Here is an 18,316-nt window from a genome sequence, read left to right as displayed (position 1 = left end):
GAGGGTAATTAGGCTGGGATTATGCTCAGCTATGATTAGCAAAGACCCAAATTAATGATGGCTTAAACCAGTTGAATCATACAGTTTGGATATTTGTCCCCCTAAATCTTATGTTGAAATGTAATCCCCAATGTTGGAGATGGGGCTTAGTGAGAGGTGTTTGGGTCATAAGGGCAGATCCTTCATGGCTTGATGCTGTTCTCATGATATTGAGTGAGTTCCTGAGAGATCTGGTTGTTTAAAAGTGTGTGGTACCTCCCTGTCCTCTCTCTCTTGCTCCCCGTCCTGTGCCGCCTTTGCCTTCTGCCATGGTTGGAAGCTTCCTGAGGCCTCCCCAGAAGCTGATGCCAGCGCTGTGCTTTTTGTACAGCCTGCAGGACCATGAGCCAATTAAACATCTTTTCTTATAAATTACCCAGTCTCAGATATTTCTTTGTAGTAACACAAGAACTGTCTAACAAAAAGAAAGTGTATTGACCTCTTCTGTAAAGGTGAATAGTTCAATACTGGGGTGATGCTCTGCTCCTTGAAATCTTCAGAGACCCTGACTGCCCTTAGCTTTTGATCTGCCCTCTTAGGCTATGACCCTCATTTTCATCATCCCAGATGGAGCTCTAACTACCACATACATAGTCGAAGGGTTAAATAGAGGAAGGAGGGAAAAAAGGGCAAGCACCAGCTATCTTTAAAGGAAATTTCCTGCAAGTTGCTGCACAATTCTTTTCCTTATAGCATGTTCACCAGAACCTGGTCACATGGCCACACTGGCTGCAGTGGAGGCTGGAAAAGGATTCTTACAGTCCCGGTGGCCCTACGCCCTGCTGAGAATCAGGGATTCTAATACCAGTAGGCTGTTTGGGGTAGGTAACCATTGATCTCTATTACCAAAGGGTCTACTGGATGTTGTCTATTTCCTTATCATAAAATGGGTTAAATTGGCCTGGTGCATGGCACACGCCTATAATCCCAACACTTTAGGAAGCTGAGGCAGGCAGATCACTTGAGGTCAGGAGTTCGAGACCAGCCTAGACAACATGGTGAAACCCCGTCTCTACAAAAATACAAAAATTAGCCTAGTGTAGTGACGCATGCCTGTAATCCCAGCTCCTCAGGAGGCTGAGGCAGGAGAATTGCTTGAGCCCAGGAGGCAGAGGTTGTAGTGAGCTGAGATCACGCCACTGTACTCCAGCCTGGGTGACAGAGTGAGTGAAATTCTATCTCAAAAATAAATAAATAAATAATTTTAAAAATGGGTTAAATATTATTAACAGGGTTAAACAAGATAACAATAGCTAATACTTATACTTCTTATATTCCAGGGATTTCAGGTGAAAAACCTATTTATAATTATCTTATAATTTTTAACATAATTTTTTTTGCTCTTCACACTGCATTTTTCAAAAATACAATTATCATGTAAATTCAGGGAAGACTATGCTTGTTTTTGTTTAGAGTTTTACTGACAGTTTTCACTATTTTAGAACAGCATTGACAACGCTGCAAGCTGCACTTGAATCACCGAGACAACATCCATGCCTCTGTTTACAGGTTCAAGCAGCTGACTACTTTGTGAGATTTTCTAGTGTAGAAGTGCTTGAGCATTTGCATATTTTTATTATCAATTATTTTATATTTATGTCTGCTTGATGCTACAGTTTAGGCATTATATTTATTTTAAAATTACATGTGTAGGTAGGCTATATTTTGTATGAATTTCACTTGATAGTACAGAACAGAACTGCTGCTAGCATATAAGCTGCCTCTGTACAAATAAGAAAAAGAGGCCCCCTCGAGTGGAGGAATTAGGAAAAGGCACCCCTTCTTTGGGGTTGATGTAGCCCCCTGCCAGAGTGCATGACTAGGCAACAGAGTGCACCTAGAATTTGCCCCCCATCTACCACTTGTATAACTGTAGATGGCAAGCCCCTTTAAAGGCAGCATGAAAAAAAAATACTTTTTTTTTAGACGGGATCTTGCTCTGTCTCCCAGGCTGGAGTGCAATGGTGCGATCTTGGCTCACTGCAACCTCCGCCTCCCCGGTTCAAGCAATTCTCCTGCCTCAGCCTACCTAGTAGCTGGGATGACAGGTGCATGCTACCATGCCCAGCTAATTTTTGTATTGAAAAAATACTTCTTGTAGAAAGTAGGCATTGGGTCTGATGGGGCTGATGATTACTGTTATAAAAAGATAGTCAAGGATTGAATCTAGAAATACTTCCATGTTTAGAGGTATAGTAAGTGGACCCAACAGTTAGGAAGAGACCGAGAGTGTCTTAGAAAGTGTCGTAGAAACCAAGTGAAGACAGTACTGTAAGAAGAGAAAGTGACCCTTTGCATCAAATGCTGCTGTTAACCAGCGCTTTGGGAGGCTAACATGGGCAGATCACTTGAGGTCAGGATTTCAAGACTAGCCTGGGAACATGGTGAAACCATCTCTACTAAAAATACAAAAATTAGCTGGGCGTGGTGGTGTACACCTGTAATCCTAGCTACTTGGGAGGCTGAGTGCAAGAATTGCCTGGGAAGCAGAGGCTGCAGTGAGCCGAGATCATGCCACTGCACTCCAGCCTGGGAGACCGAATGAGACACAGACTCAAAAAAAAAAAAAAAAAAAAAAAATCAAGACAGATGAAAACTCATTCTGTCCACTGGAGTAGGCCATGTGGGGGTCACTGATGATCTTTACAAGGACACCCAGTGAGGTAGTAGGATTGAAAGCTTGATTGACATGGATTTAGGTGGAAACATAGGGAGAAGTGAAGAAGGTAAGTATAGACAACTCTGGTGCTAGAGACTAAGGAGCTGAGGGTGTTTGCAAGGGAGTGTTGATACGTAAGTCAATGAATAACAAAGATAATATTAGGTAGTGATTTACATTTTGAAGAAAAATATGTAAAATAACACCCAAAAGACTGGGGCTCTAGTATTCATTCAGTCATTAGACTCTTTGAGTCCTTGAACAGGTCACCTTTACCTCATTGGGTCTCAGTTTCCTCAACTGAAAAAAAATGCAAAGGTTGAACTTGGTGACCTCTTTTATCTTTAGCGTCTGTTATTCTATATATTGAAAAATAGCTTCCAAACAAACTAGTTTATACTTTACCATCTTGTACGAAGTATTTAGCCTCCCTATATCTTAGTTTCTTCTATTATTTTATTTTATTTTACACTTGATCTTAGCCAAAAGGCCGAGAAGCAATATTTTGATTTATTTTGAGACAGAGCCTCGCTCTGTCACCCAGGCTGGATTGCAGTGCACTATCACGGCTCACTCCAGCCTCGAACTCCCAGGCTCAGGTGATCCTTCTACCTCAGCCTCCCAAGTAACTGAAACTACAGGCACACGCCACCATACCCAGCTAATTTTTGTATTTTTTGTAGAGACAGAGATTTGCCATGTTGCCCAGGTTGGTCCCAGACTACTAGACTCACATGATCTGCTTGCCTCAGCGTCCCAAAGTGCTAGGATTGCAGGCACAAGTCACCGCATCTGGTCAGTTTCTTCTATTTTAAAACTATGGACATGTCCAAAGATGTTCATGGTCAATACTAGTTAAGTGGCTAAATAATACTTCCATTGGCAACAATTTTTTCATATGATAAAATGTAATACAGGCTAGGCATCATGGCTCACACCTGTAATCCCAGCACTTTGGGAGGCTGAGGTGAGTGGATCACCTGAGGTCAGGAGTTCAAGACCAACCTGGCCAACATAGTGAAACCCTGTCTCTACTAAAAATACAAAAAAAATTAGCTGGGCATGATAGCGGGCACCTGTAATCCCAGCTACTCGGGAGGCTAAGGCAGGAGAATCGCTTGAACCTGAGAGGCAGAGGTTGCAGTGAGCCTAGATCACACCATTTTACTCCAGCCTGGGCAACAAGAGCGAAACTCCACCTCAAAAAAAAAAAAAAAAAAAAACAAAAGTAATACAATAATTTAAAATAACATTTACAAGCATTCTAATGACATGGAAAAATACAAGGCATCAAAATATGTAAATAAATATTAATAATGTCAAATAAAATATAAAACAGACTAAAAAGAAACACCAAAATAGTATTAGTTGTTATTTTTAGGTTATGGGATTTGGGATGGTTAAATTTTCTTTATAATTTCTTGGGTTTTTCATTTTTAAAAATTTTGCCATTAGAAAGTGTGCCATTGATAATAGGGAGATTATTTTTTAACTCAGCTTTAGCTTTTTAACATTTATGAATGCTTATGTCCATAACTATTTGTTCACAATTATGTTCCATACAAGGGATTTACAGAATATGGTCACCATGACCCTGAAGTCACTTTCATACACACTAATTTAAACATGTAAATGTTCACTCAAGAATATATTCATCTGGCTGGGCACAGTGGCTCACACATGTAATCCCAACACTTTGGGAGGCTGAGGCAGGCGGATCACGAGGTCAGGAGTTTGAGACCAGCCTGGCCAACATGGTGAAACCCCATCTCTACTAAAAATACAAAAATTGGCTGGGCATGGTGATGTACACCTATAATCCCAGCTACCCAGGAGGCTGAGGCAGGAGAATGGCTTGAACCCAGGAAGTGGAGTTTGCAGTGAGCCATGATCACACCACTGCACTCCAGCCTGAGTGACAGAGCAAGACTCCATCTCAAAAAGAAAAAAAAAAAGAATATATTTATCTGAGATTAGCCAGTGAATCTTTCCTTTAAGAGGTGGTGGAAATGTATTCATTTTTAAAGTTAGAATTGGTAATATTAGAATAATAATAGTCTAAACAATATCTTGTGCTATAGTCGGGTACGAGCAGGACAGGAGAGGGCTCCCCCACTACACACACACTAGGTGTGTGGGGCAACCACCCTGTGATGGTCAGGCAGTTGTTAACTGTTTCGCTACAGTAATAATTGGTCACAGCTGGCACCAGGGAAAGACAGTTTCTTAACAGATAGAAAACACCTGAAACTGGTGAGCAGCCGCTTCTGGATCAGATCTCAGCGTTGGATGAGCAGGAGAACCAACGCAAGACCTCGGAAGTGTGCCAAGGTATGAAACCCCAAGTCAAAAGTTCAAACCATGCTCGTCTTTCAAATTGCCCGCTTGGCTCTCTGTCAAGTGTACTTTCCTTCCTTTCCTTCCTGCTCTAAAGCTTTTGAATAAACTTTCATACCTGCTCTAAAACTTGTCTCGGTCTCTCCTTCTGCCCCTCAAATTGTTTCTCCTGAGGAGTCAAGAATTGAGGTTGCTGTAGACCCGGATGGATACGGGTTCTCCACCGATAACAGGGCTACATACACAATTAATATTAACCATTCTGTTGTAATCAAAATCATCCAGCAGAATTTCAGAATCTTGCAAAAGTTGACCATATGTGTCATAATGGTCTTTTCCTCAAACCTCCTCCCCCTCAACCCCCTGGCCTTTTTTTTTTTTTTTTTTAAGATAGTGTCCCACTCTGTCACACAGGCTAGAGAGCAGTGGTGTGATCACAGCTCACTGCAGCCTCAAGCTCCCAGGCCCAAGCGACTCTCCCATCTCAGTCTCCCAAGTAGCTGGAACTACATCCATCACACACATTTTAAAACATTTTATAAAGACAGGGGTCTCGTTACATTGCCTAGACTGGTCTTGAACTCCTTGGCTTAAGCAGTCCACTTGCCTCAGCCTCCCAAAGTGCTGGGATTGCAAGCCTGAGCCACTACACCTCTCCCTCTCTCCCTCTCTCCCACTCTCCTCCCTCCTCCGTCTCTCCCTCTCTCCTCCCTCCTCCCTCTTCTGTCTCTCCCTCTCTCCCTCTCTTCATCTCTCCCTGCCTCTCTCCCTCTTTCTTCCCTCTCTCATCCCTCTTTCCCTCTTTCTCTCTCTCCTCCCTCTCTCCTTCCTCTCTTCCTCTCTCTCTCCTCCCTCTCTCCACCTTCTCTCCCTCTCCACCCTCTCTCCCTCTCTCTGTCCTCCTCCTCTCCCTTTTTCCTTCTCTCCTCCCTCTCTTCCTTCCTCTCTCCCTCTCTTATCCCTCTCTTCCTCTCTCATTTCTCTCTCCTGCTCTCATCCCTCTCTCTCTCTTTCCCTCTCTCTCTTCTCCCTCTCTCCACGCTCTCTCCTCCCTCTGTCTCTCCTGTGTTTATTCCTCTTTCCCTCTCTCCTCCCTCTCCCCCTCTCTCTCCTCCCTCTCTTCCTCTCTCTCCTCCCTCTCCCCCTCTCTCTCCTCCCTCTCTTCTCTCTCTCCCTCCCCCTCTCTCTCTCTCTCTCTTCCTCTCTCTCCTCCCTCTCCCCTCTCTCTCCTCCCTCTCCCCCTCTCTCTCCTCCCTCTCCCCCTCTCTCTCCTCCCTCTCCCCCTCTCTCTCCTCCCTCTCTCTCTCCTCCCTCTCCCCCTCTCTCTCCTCCCTCTCCCCCTCTCTCTCCTCCCTCTCCCCCTCTCTCTCCTCCCTCTCCCCCTCTCTCTCCTCCCTCTCTTCCTCTCTCTCCTCCCTCTCCTCTCTCTCCCTCTCCCCTCTCTCTCCTCCCTCTCTTCCTCTCTCTCCTCCCTCTCCCCCTCTCTCTCCTCCCTCTCTTCCTCTCTCTCTCCTCCATCTATCCCTCTTTCCCTCTCATCCCTCTCTCCTTCTCTCACCCTTCTCTCCCTCTTTCTCTCTCCACCCTCCCTGCTCCCTCTCTCTCCTCCCTCTCTCTCTCCTCTCTCCCCTTTCCCCTCTCTCCTCCCTCTCCTTTCCCTCTCCTCCCTCTGTGCTCTCTCTCTCTCTCTCAGGTTGCACACATGTACACTCCAAAGACTTATCCTTTAAGCACACTTCAACAGTAAACAAGGAAGCTGGCATTAACTCAAGCCAACACATTCCCTGCTTTCTGAACATTATAACATCCTGAGCCACAGTCCCTTCTGCATCTGAGTAAGTTTCCAGTATTTACCCACGTTTCTGGCTGAGTTAACTCTCTCCTGCTGGGCAAGAAGATGAAAGTGAGATGAGATGGGGAGAGGAAATGTATAGAATGTGGATTTTAAACCAAATATCTTCACCTATGCAAATAAGAACAGGACAGATGTCTAGCCTTCCCTAAGCAGACAGGATGAAGTAGGTAGCGAAGATCCTCTTTTTATTTGAACATAACGTTTGAAGTAGTTTCCGAGTGAAGAATTCAAGATTGTTTCCCTACTACTGTTCGAAGTCCGTTTGCTACTTAATTACATTCATGAATGCTCATTAATACACCGTTTGAAGAGATTAACTGGAACAGTGCCCAAGGCAGCATACGCCTTTTCCAGGCAGGAATAAGGATACCCTCAAATATGTGAATATGGACAATAGGCAAGCCAGCATAGTGACACACTTGTTTCATGAGTCATTTTAATTAAATAATACATGAGCAAATACTGAGTAAGGCCTTACTCTATGACAAATAATAGGAATTCATATGAGATAAAGAAGATTATGTTTTCATAGATAATTTGATACATTTGTGGTCTATTTGTGGGGAAAAGAGAATATTCTGTTCTTAATCATTTCATTCTGGATTATAATGAATCTGCATTCATATAAACATGACTAATTTGGAATTTATGGGAATTCCATTAGAGCTGAATTTATCATTGTTCTCTGAAAAGAAAATCTTGCTAAGAAAGCTGCTCGTGTAAACAAGAATGCACTGCACATATATCCCAGAACTTAAAGTAAAATTTTTAAAAATCCCAGAAAAAAAAAGAATGTGGAAGAAATCATTAGGAATTTGCAAAGAGTATTTTCTAACTTTTAAAAGGCATCCTTGATATCATCAAAATGTACAGTTGCAATAGAAACAAAAGCCTGAGAGTCCTTGTTATATCACCTGATACTCATCATCATCACTCTTTCCTCTTCTTCTCACTTAGCAATGTATCATGAACATTTTCACATGTCAATATACATTATTTTACAACAAGATTTTTAATAGCTGCATGATATTCCATCTCATGTTCTACTATAATTTATTTAACCTATTGTTGGACGTTCAACCTGGTTATGACTTTTTTGTAATTGTAATGGTGCCATGAACCTCCCTATTCATATTCATTTGTATGTACCTCTTTGATTGTGTTCTTAGGCTAAAGTCTTAAAAATAAGATTGTTTGATCATAGGACATGTTTAATTAAGGCCTTTAAGGTATTCCAAAATTAAAGGGCTGGAAGTCAGAGGGCAAGGAATTCCACTGATAGAGTCCATAGACTAACCTCCTGGGACAGAGCGAGACAGAGAAGGACAAGGAACGCATCTTGAGAGGCTAACACAAGTCATTCAGCATCCTCCTTCCCCAAACTAGAGCCTCTTTGCTGCATTTTTTCCTGTAAAGCTTATTTCCTGTTCATGTATCCTATAATGTATATATTTATTATAATAATTATTATTTTTTGAGACGGAGTCTCTCTCTCACCCAGGCTGGAGTGCAGTGGCACCATCTCACCTCACTGCAACTTCTGCCTCTGGGGCTCAAGCGATTCTCTTGCCTCAGCCTCTGGAGTAGCTGGAATTACAAGCATGCACCACCAGGCCTGGCTAATTTCTTTTTGTATTTTTAGTACAGATGGGCTTTCACCATGTTGGCCAGGCCATTCTCAAACTCCTGACCTCAGGTGATCCACCTACCTTGGACTTCCAAAGTGCTGGGATTACAGGCATAAGCCACTACATCTGGCCAATTTCTTATTTATTTTAATTATTATATGTTTGCCTTCACTAAAATATAAGGTCTATGAAGTCAAGAATTGGCTTTTTACTTCATTGCTGGATATCCAGTGCCTAAGCAAATGCCATGTACATCATAATCAATAATTCTATTTTTAATGAATAAGTAAAACAAAGGGATTGATAATCCTGCTATATTACGTACCAGTCAGATCACCTCTGAAGTATTCCGGTCAGACCAGGTCCTACTTGGAGAGGAATATTGACACACTGACAAGTGGTCTTTTAAGTGTGTCCTGGGCAGAATGATTGAAGAAACTCTGATTGTTTGGTTTGGAAAAGAGAAGGAAGTTAGGGATAGGAAAGCTTGTCTATCTTAAAATATTCAACTCTCTTAAAACATTAAAAAGCCTTTCATATGAAAAATATTCAGGCTTATAACCTGTACCACAGGATGGAAATTGTTGAATTTTGCTCAGCCTAAGAAAGAGCTTGTTCTCATTTAGAGCTGCATTAAGAATTGAATAGGCTTCTTCTCTCTCTCTATATATATATATACACACACACACACATATATACACATACATATGTGTACATATACATAATACACATACGTATATACACATATATACACATACGTATATGCACATATATACACATACATGGCATTTGTTTAGGTAGTGGATATCCAGCAGTGAATTAAAAAGCCAGTTCTTTCACATATATCAAGGAAGAGAAATGGAGGAATATATGTATGTGTATATATGTGTGTGTGTATATATATATATTCCTCCATGTCTCTTCCTTGATATATGAAAGAATTGGCTTTTTAATTCACTGCTGGATATCCAGTACGTAAATAAATGCCATGTACCTCATACACAATGATTCTATTTTTAATGAATGAGTAAAAAATGGATTGGTAATCCTACTAGATTGTGTACCAGTCAGATTACCTTTGAAGTATTTTGGCCAGGCCAGGTCCTACTTAGAGAGGAATATATCTTTGATAAATACGAACAGTATACATATAGAGGAATATAATATATATAATATATATATATCCCTTGCCATTTTAAGGAGAAAACACTTATTGGGATGTAGAGGTGATGCAAGTGTCTGATGGGTAAAAAGATTCTGAAGGTTTCTTTCAATCTTGAGGTCTTGTGATTCAGTAAATATATTAACATAGCTTTTATGGTTTTTATTCTGATAATTTTCTTACTGGTTCATCACCAGAGAAGGGACCAATATAGGGGCAAAGAAGAATATCATGATCTAATATAAAATAATACATATTTTGAGGGTAGCCAAAAGTTTTGCTTACTAGAAATGGTATCTTCCATTCATTTCATAGAAAGCTAGAAAATTCACCGTTTAAAATTAATTGCTTTAGGTTGAAACTGACAGTAAATCTTCTATTTATTCAGGGCAATGCTCAATAGAAAAAAAATGTAAATATAGGGCAACATCAAGTAAGAAAACAATCTAATTTTAGAAAAAAAACTTAGAGAAAGTATCCTAAATCAATATAGCCTAATATTATTGAGGTCATGGAACATAAATAAAATAAATGTTAAGAAATACATTAATAATCTGGTATGATCAGTAAGTTCCTTCCTTTCTCCCATCTTTTATCTTACTGTTTCTTCTTTCCCTTTCTATCACTTCTCTCCTCTTTCTTTCCCATTCTTCAGTAAGTATCCATTTATCACTGACTTATTATAAGCTCTGGGAATACAATGATTAACAAATGGAGACATGGTTCCTTCCTACCTGGACCTAGCAGGAGCCAGTTAACAAGAGGAAGAAAAAAAGACTTTCAAGACCAAGAAAGGAAGGGGAGTAGAAAAGCAATGAACAGAAGAGAAATGGGCAACATCGTTTGCTTATTTTTTTCTACCTTCATCCCACTCCATTCCTTGTATGGTTTTTCTTGCTGGGTGCCATCTTCTTTCAACTTCTGATAAAACCCACTGCAATGCAATAATCATCCAAGTGTTCTTCTGATTGGATAACAAGTTCATGTAATTATTTTCAATAAATTATTTTTAAATCCAAGTGTCCTTCTGATTGGATAGCACATTCATTTATTTAATTATTTTCAATAAATTATTTTTAAATATGATCATATTTAAAATCTTTCCCAGGAAAAGAGGAAGACAGTAACTTGACAGTGGAGAAACCTGGAAGCCATTGCCTTAATCATGAAGGTTAGTGTCATCAGTGATGTCCTGAAGGTATCATGTCTGCCAGATTTCTATTCTTCCCCTGGATAGTTAATGATGAGCTAACCATCTTAGAAGTCAAAGGAAATTTTTGTTCATTAAGGGACTTTGAGAAGCCTTTGGGCTCTCTTGAGTATTACTTGCTTTCCACTGCAATACATTCCTCTTCCATCCCTGCCCTCTGCTGGGTATGCTCTCTGTCACTTTGACCTTGATTGCATGGGTTTGGCTTACTGGTTGGGGCCACTTCCATCAACACCATGTTTAACACAAGTTGCTTTTAAATAGCTTTCGTTTAAATTATGGAGTATTCCAAACTGCACAAAAATGCCAAAAATAGTATGACAATGTAAAACATACTCTATCCCTGTTTTAAAACGCTGTAACGTTTTGCCATATTTGCTTTGCCCCCTTACCCCCAAATTACAAAAAAGATATAGAAGTCCCACATCCACATCCCATTTCCCAACTGTCCCTTTGAGAAGGACTACAGGCTATATACCTGGAGTTGAAATTGACTATACCCATCTTCAACTTTTCTAGATATTGCTGAATTGTTCTTTAAAGTTAGTTTATATTAATCAGGGTTCTCCAGAGAAACAGAATCAAGAGGATAGAGATATATAGACATGGGTATGAATATGTCTATAGATGTAAATATGGATATTGATATAGATTATTTTATAGAATTGGCTCACATGATTGTGGGTGTGGTGGGGTGGGTCAGCAGGCTGGAGATTCAGGTAAGAGTTGCTGTTGTAGTCTTGAGTTTGAAACCTGCAAGGTGGTCCAGCAAATGGGAAACTCAGGCAGAGCTTCGATGTTGGATTCTTGAGAAAAATTATTCTTTCTTGAGTCTTTGCTCATAAGCCCCTCAACTGATTGGAAGAGGCCCACCCACATTATGGAGGGTAATCGACTTTCCTCAATGTCCATTGATTTAAATGTTAATCACATCTAAAAAAGTACATTTGCAACAACGTTTAGACTCATATTTGACCGAACAACTGGGCATCTCAGCTTAACCAAGCCGACACATAAAATTACCTATAATTGCCGGGCATAATGGCTCATACCTGTAATCCCAGCATTTTGGGAGTCTGAGGCAAGTGGATCTCTTGAGGTCAGGAGTTTGAGACCAGCCTGGCCAACATGGCAGAAACTCATCTCTACCAAAATTCCAAAAATTAGCCAGGTGTAGTGGTGGGCACCTATAATCCCAGCTACTCGGGAGGCTGAGGCAGGAGAATCACTTGAACCTGGGAGGCAAGGGTTGCAGTGAGCCGAGATCGTGCCACTGCACTCCTGCCTGGGTGACAGAGCGAGACTCCATCTCAAAAAAAAAAAGAAAAAAAAGAAATTAACTGTCATAGGGTTGCACCAGTTTATACCAGTTTATACCCCCACCAGCACCTTTGAGAGTTCTTGTTGCTTGATACCCTTACCAGTCTTTGGTACTTACAGACGTTTTAATTTTGCCAGTCTGCTTAGTGTGAATTGGTATCTTGTTTTAATTTGGATTTTTTGATTTTCCTGACTACTAGAAAATTGAGTATTGTTTTGTTTGTTTATTGGTCTGAGTTTTCTCTTCAGTTGATTGCGTATTCAAATCTTGCTCATTTTTATATTGAGTTCTTTGAATTTTTCTCATTGACCTATAAGACTTTATAATTCTGGATAAAAAATACTTTGTAGATTATTATAACTTTCTTTTCCTAGACTAATGGTTCTCAACATCGGCTGTACATTAGACTCACTTGGGGAGCTTTTAAAACTCTAAGTACCTTGGCTGTACCTTCAACCACTTAAAATCAGGATTTTGGGGGGTATAACCTAGGATTAGTACTTTTCAAAGCTCTCCAGATGCTGCTTGTGTGCTTCTGAGAAACAGTGTCCCAGACTAAGGCAGTAGAGTCTCTGCCATACAGAAAGTTTTAATTTTAATGTTTCTGATGCCTTAATTTTCTTTTATAGTTTCTACTTTTTGTTTTCTTTAAATTTTTCTACACCTGATGTCATTAAAATATTTTACTATATATTCTTCTCCCTATCTCTTTTGTGTATTAAAATTCTTACAGTGTTGTGACAAGGATTTTTCTACACAGATGACTAAAAACTCTTGTTTTGACAGATTGACAACCTCCTTTTTTTTTCAGTTTGTCATTACAGAACCAAGAAAAGGTAGTTTTAGTAGAAGTTGTGCAAAATACTTATTTTTATGATGTGGCTATAAGTGAGAAGGAACCGTTGATTTTAGTCATTGCATTCCAATTTTAGAGCTTCATTTTCATTTGTATTATATCCAAACTTTTGAAGGGTGATGGTTTGACTGATATGCTCTAATTCAGCTTCAGTAAGAGTTATTAATCATACGTGCGGTTCCAGTAGAAGTATTTTAATTACCATTGACTAAACTGGGGAAGAAAAGTTACTGATAAAAACAGGAAGTTAAACGACTTCAGTGAAGTGACTAATTATTGCTGGCTCTAACTGTGGGCACAAGTGGGATTATTATAAAGTAGGGAGATGGTGGATCTGAAGAAGCTTAGGATGAGGTAGCACTAGATAGATCTTATTCGTGGAACATTGTTGAGTGTGCACTTGCATCTTTCTTTGTGACTAAAACCAGAAAAAGTGAACACATCTGTGATGGTTAATATTGAGTGTCAACTTGATTGGATTGAAGGATGCAAAGTATTGTTCCTGGGTGTGTCTGCGAGAGTGTTGCCATAGGAGATTAAATTTGAGTTATTAGACTGGGAAAGGCAGACCCACCCTCAATCTGGGTGGGCTCCATCTATCAGCTGTCAGCACAGCCAGAATAAAAGCAGACAGAAAAACATGGAAAGACTAGAACTGGCTTAGTCCTCCAGCCTGCATCTTTCTCCCATGCTGGATGCTTGCTGTCCTTGAACATTGTCTTCAGCTTTGGGACTTGGACTGGCTTCCTTGCTTCTCAGTTTGCAGACAGCCTATTGTGGGACCTCACCTTGTGATTGTGTGAGTTAATACTCCTTAATAAACTCCTCTTTATATGTACATCTATCCTATTAGTTCTGTCCCTCGAGAGAACCCTGACTAATACAGTATCTTTCCTGCTCTCTTCATGCTCTTGTTAGCAGCACGTTGCTTCTTATTGTTTTGTTCTTCTTTCCTTTCCATGCAACCCATGTGACTTTTAAGTTTTCTTATTTTCTGTGAAACAAAATTTGTTTGTCCACGTTTCTTTGCTGCTTCATCCTACTTGTCAAGAGTTTTGGTTGCATATAACAGAAATCTAAGTTAGCTTAAGCCAAAAAAAAAAAAAGACCCTAATTATAGTTTTTGTTTTCATTTATGTATGCATTCAGGGAAGGAAACTATTGTTTAGGATCATTGACTAGTGCCTGAAAGAAATTTGGAAGCCAATCAAGGAAAACAAAATGTGATTTACAAGAAAAAAGTAAGGTTGTTTGCTTTGTGAATGGCATTTTACCAGGTACAGAGTACCTTTTGGTTTCCCTAGCAGTACTGAAATACTTTCATTACACAAGGACTCTCAATGGTTTAAAGCTCACAATCTCAGCACTATTTATTTATTTTTATTGTGGTAAAAATATACATAATGTAAAACTTACCATTTTAATCATTTTAAGTATACAGTTCAGTAACATTAAGTAGTGACATTATTGTGCAACCATCACCACTATCTGCCTCTAGAACTTTTTAACTATTGACATTTTGGACTGAATAATTCTTGTTGGAGTGGTGTTAGGATCTGTCCTGTACACTGTAGGGTATTTAGCAGCATCCTTGGCCTCTACTCATTAGATGCCAACAGCATCTCCACCCTCTCCCACCCCCACCCCGTCCTGAAAATCAAAAATGTCTCTGGACATTGCCAAATGTCCCCTGGGAGGCGAAGTTATCCATAGTTGAGAACCATTGATTTTAAGGGGAAGAATTTCTATTGTAAGTTGTGCCATTTTAACTTTGAAGAAATAACTTGGGAAAAATGCATTATGGGCATTCATTAATATCAGACACAGAACTATTTGTAACTTAACTATGTACCAGATCAATTGTGCTTTCAGTAGTAAACAAATAGAGCATTTAATTGTCAGAACAGTGATAACATAATTACTCTGATTGGCATTGCTGCAGAAGACCTAAGACTAATCAGAAATAGTCTAGATTGGAAATGACAGCTTTACATGCATGACTGAATGTGTATGGCTAAAAAATTGCTGAAGTATAAGGTTAAGAAGTTTATCATAATTACTGCATGTTTTATAGTGTGGCATCAACTGACTTGCAGAAAAATAGCAATTCTGTGTTACTCTCATACAGAAAGAGTATCTTCTGTTAAGAATTATTATTTTCTTTCATCTTGTTATACCAATATATGCTGTAGTTACAGTGAACAAGACAATATAGGCAAATATTTGAGGGATGTATTAATTGCATGCAAGGTAACATGAAATTTCCCAAAGCCAGATATGATTCTGCATCCAATTCTATCCAATGCCTAAAATGAAGATTCCTGAGTAGTACTTTAGCTTTTAAGGTACTAGAGAACATTTTTCCATGCATCATAGAAATAATGTGATCCATTATTATCTTAAGAAATGAGGCACTTAACGTTATTCATAACATTATTCACCATGTTCCAAATAGCTGATATTTGTCCTTAGATATGAATACCAATTAAGATAGAAAAAGTCAGGTTTATTCCATGCAAAATTACTTCCATTATTTATTTTTAGCAATTATCCGGATATATTAGGTATAGCTGCTGCAATACAGAAGACAAAAATTTTAAAATATTAAACTTGGTTCCACTGATATTTGCATAAGTCCCTTGACCTAATCAGGCCTTAGTTTTGCATTAGTCAAATTCAGGGATTGAGAGATAGTCTTAGGGATCTTTCCAACTTTAGGATAGTATTATTTATTTTCCTTCCTTCCTTCCTTCCTTCCTTCCTTCCTTCCTTCCTTCCTTCCTTCCTTCCTTCCTTCCTTCCTTCCTTCCTCTCTTTCTCTCTTTCTCTTTTTGACAGAGTCTTGCTCTGTCACCCAGGCTGGAGTGCAGAGGTGTGGTCTCGGCTCACTGCAACCTCCACCTCCTGGGTTCTAGTGATTCTCGTGCCTCAGCCTCTCTAGTAGCTGGATTACAGGCGCGCACCACCATGCCTGGCTAATTTTTGTATTTTTAGTTGAGACAGGGTTTCACCATGTTGGCCAGTTTGGTCTTAAACTCCTGACCTCAAGTGTTCCACCCATCTTGGCCTCCCAAAGTGCTGGGATTACAGGCATGAGTCACTGTGCCTGACCAAGATGGTATTATTTTCTTATAGTTTAAATTAATAACTGAAAAGAATGAAGATTAAAATAAAGAATATCCTTTGATTTGTGACTATGCTTTCAATTATACAAGTAGTTTATACAAATAGTCAAAATAAAGGGCAGGCTAGCTTTTCAGTTTAAGTAACAATGAAGTCTTTTTGTAGGTAAAGCTTTCAGCAGTTTCCCACACATGTTGAGGACGTGAGATGGTGCAATATAATTATTTTAAAACCATACACTGTAAAGTGAGATTTTGCAAGCATGCTAATACTTATACTTGATTTCAAAGTAGAGTAGAGCAAGTAGAAGTGTGATAGACTAAGAAGATAAATGAAAACTGGTTCAGCTTTCTGCCTGATGACCTGATTATAGAAAGTAGGCTAGATGATTATGGATAGTACAGAAGACAAAATATGCTGGTATAAAATATTTTACTTATTCATTTATCCATAATTATTTATATTTAATAAAAGTTTTCATCTCCCTATAGGTACATATTCTGTTTTAGAGAAAGTCTAGACTGCTCTTGGATATACAGAAAAATAATATTCATCATGATGATTGCCATTTATTAAGCACTTCTGTGCCAATGCTTTACATTCATTATCTCATTTAATCCTTACAGCCACTCTATGAAACAGGTATTATTAGCTAGAATTCCTAAGTAACTTGCTCAAGTTTTCACAGAGAACAAGTCACAGAGCCAGGATCTGTCTGCCTCCAAACTTTACTCCTTAGCTCTTCTAACCCAAACTGTAAGAACTTCAGGAAAAAACAAACAACAAAACAAAACAAAACAAACACCTCAATTCTTAATGCTACATATAGTTCATAGCCTCAGTGAGACAGTGAAATTCCTATGTTGCAGCCTGAGTGGGAATTATTTTGAGATCTGTGACTGTCAACTTAATTACCCATACACATGACCTTCTGGATAGTATCAGATTCATCTGTTGATCTCTGAATTATGTTTTGGTGAGTGGTCAAAATTAAGATCATTCTGGTGGTAGAAGGTCTGCTAGGCTTTATTTCATTCCCTGTCTGTAAGCAGACAGAGGGCCTGCAGAGACTCCTGGGAGTTTAAATTAGAGGAAGACTTTCTTAGCTTCTTACAAACCTCACCCCGTCTTTTGAATGGTAGTCCTTCAGAGGCATGCTTAAAGAATAGACATTTTCCCACGGTCCCCTGCTGATTCTGAATGAACAGATTCTCAGCCCCCCGCTGACTGGTGAATATATTGCGTATCCCCATCTTTACCCTTTACTGACAGCCTTCATAAAAACTAGCTTAGAAGACAAATGGCACTGCAGAACCTCTGACAACTCATTAAGGAAGCATACAGTAGGTTTCTGCCAAAGACTGCTACTATTTTAATGTGACCTAACAGCAGTTTTGTCATGATGGAAGAAGGAAAGGACGCTGCCAAGAATGACTGCCTTTGGTCAAATGCAGCGTAATGTCCCCTTGCACTGTTCTTAAAGAGAGAAGTAGTGAAGAAGTCAACGAACGTATAGATTATCTATGGCATGTGGCTTTCACACATGCTGCTTCCTCTGCATGGAATGCCTTTCTCTCTCTTCCCCACCTGCCCTTCGAGAGCTGGCCCAAATCGTACCTTCAGTATGAACCCTTCCCTGTCACCCATGGCATCACTTCTTCCTCTGGATTCTGACAACACTTGTTTCTACCTGTTATAACCATTCACATGTTGCTGTATAGTTTGTAGAATTATTTGTCTTGACTCAATTAGAAGCTCCTTGAACACAGGAACTATACCTTATTCACCACTGCATTTCTTTTCTTTTCTTTTCTTTCTTTTTTTTTTCTCTCTTCTTTTTTTTGAGACAGAATCTTGCTCTGTCGCCCAGGCTGGAGTGCAGTGGTGTGATCTCGGCTCACTGCAACCTCTGCCTCCCGGGTTCAAGCAATTCTCCTGCCTCAGCCTCCTGAGTAGCTGGCATTATAGGTGTGTGCCACTATGCCTGGCTAATTTTTGTATTTTTAGTAGAGACAGGGTTTCACCATGTTGGTCAGGCTGGTCTCGAACTCCTGACTTCGTGATCCACCCGCCACGGCCTCCCAAAGTGCTGGGATTACAGGTGTGAGCCACCACGCCCAGCCCAC

The 18,316-nt window shown here is 39.8% G+C and overlaps 2 long non-coding RNA genes across 2 annotated transcripts in view; one reads left to right on the top strand and one right to left on the bottom strand.

The window, feature by feature from the left end:
- Window positions 1–18,316, bottom strand: part of LOC126930317 (uncharacterized) — a 590,715-nt gene that overhangs the window by 203,924 nt on the left and 368,475 nt on the right. The gene's annotated exons all lie outside the window — the stretch shown is intronic.
- The window catches only part of LOC126930320 (uncharacterized), a 64,157-nt gene that overhangs the window by 16,115 nt on the left and 29,726 nt on the right, over window positions 1–18,316 (top strand). Inside the window, exon 3 of the long non-coding RNA XR_007717568.1 lies at window positions 10,789–10,851. This is a non-coding gene — a long non-coding RNA (uncharacterized LOC126930320). The remainder of the gene's footprint in view (window positions 1–10,788; window positions 10,852–18,316) is intronic.

Source organism: Macaca thibetana, chromosome 11, assembly GCF_024542745.1.
Source record: "Macaca thibetana thibetana isolate TM-01 chromosome 11, ASM2454274v1, whole genome shotgun sequence".
NCBI classification, from domain to species: Eukaryota; Metazoa; Chordata; class Mammalia; order Primates; family Cercopithecidae; genus Macaca; species Macaca thibetana.
Note: the sequence above shows the minus strand (reverse complement) of the source record. Positions and strands in the feature narration are given on the sequence as shown.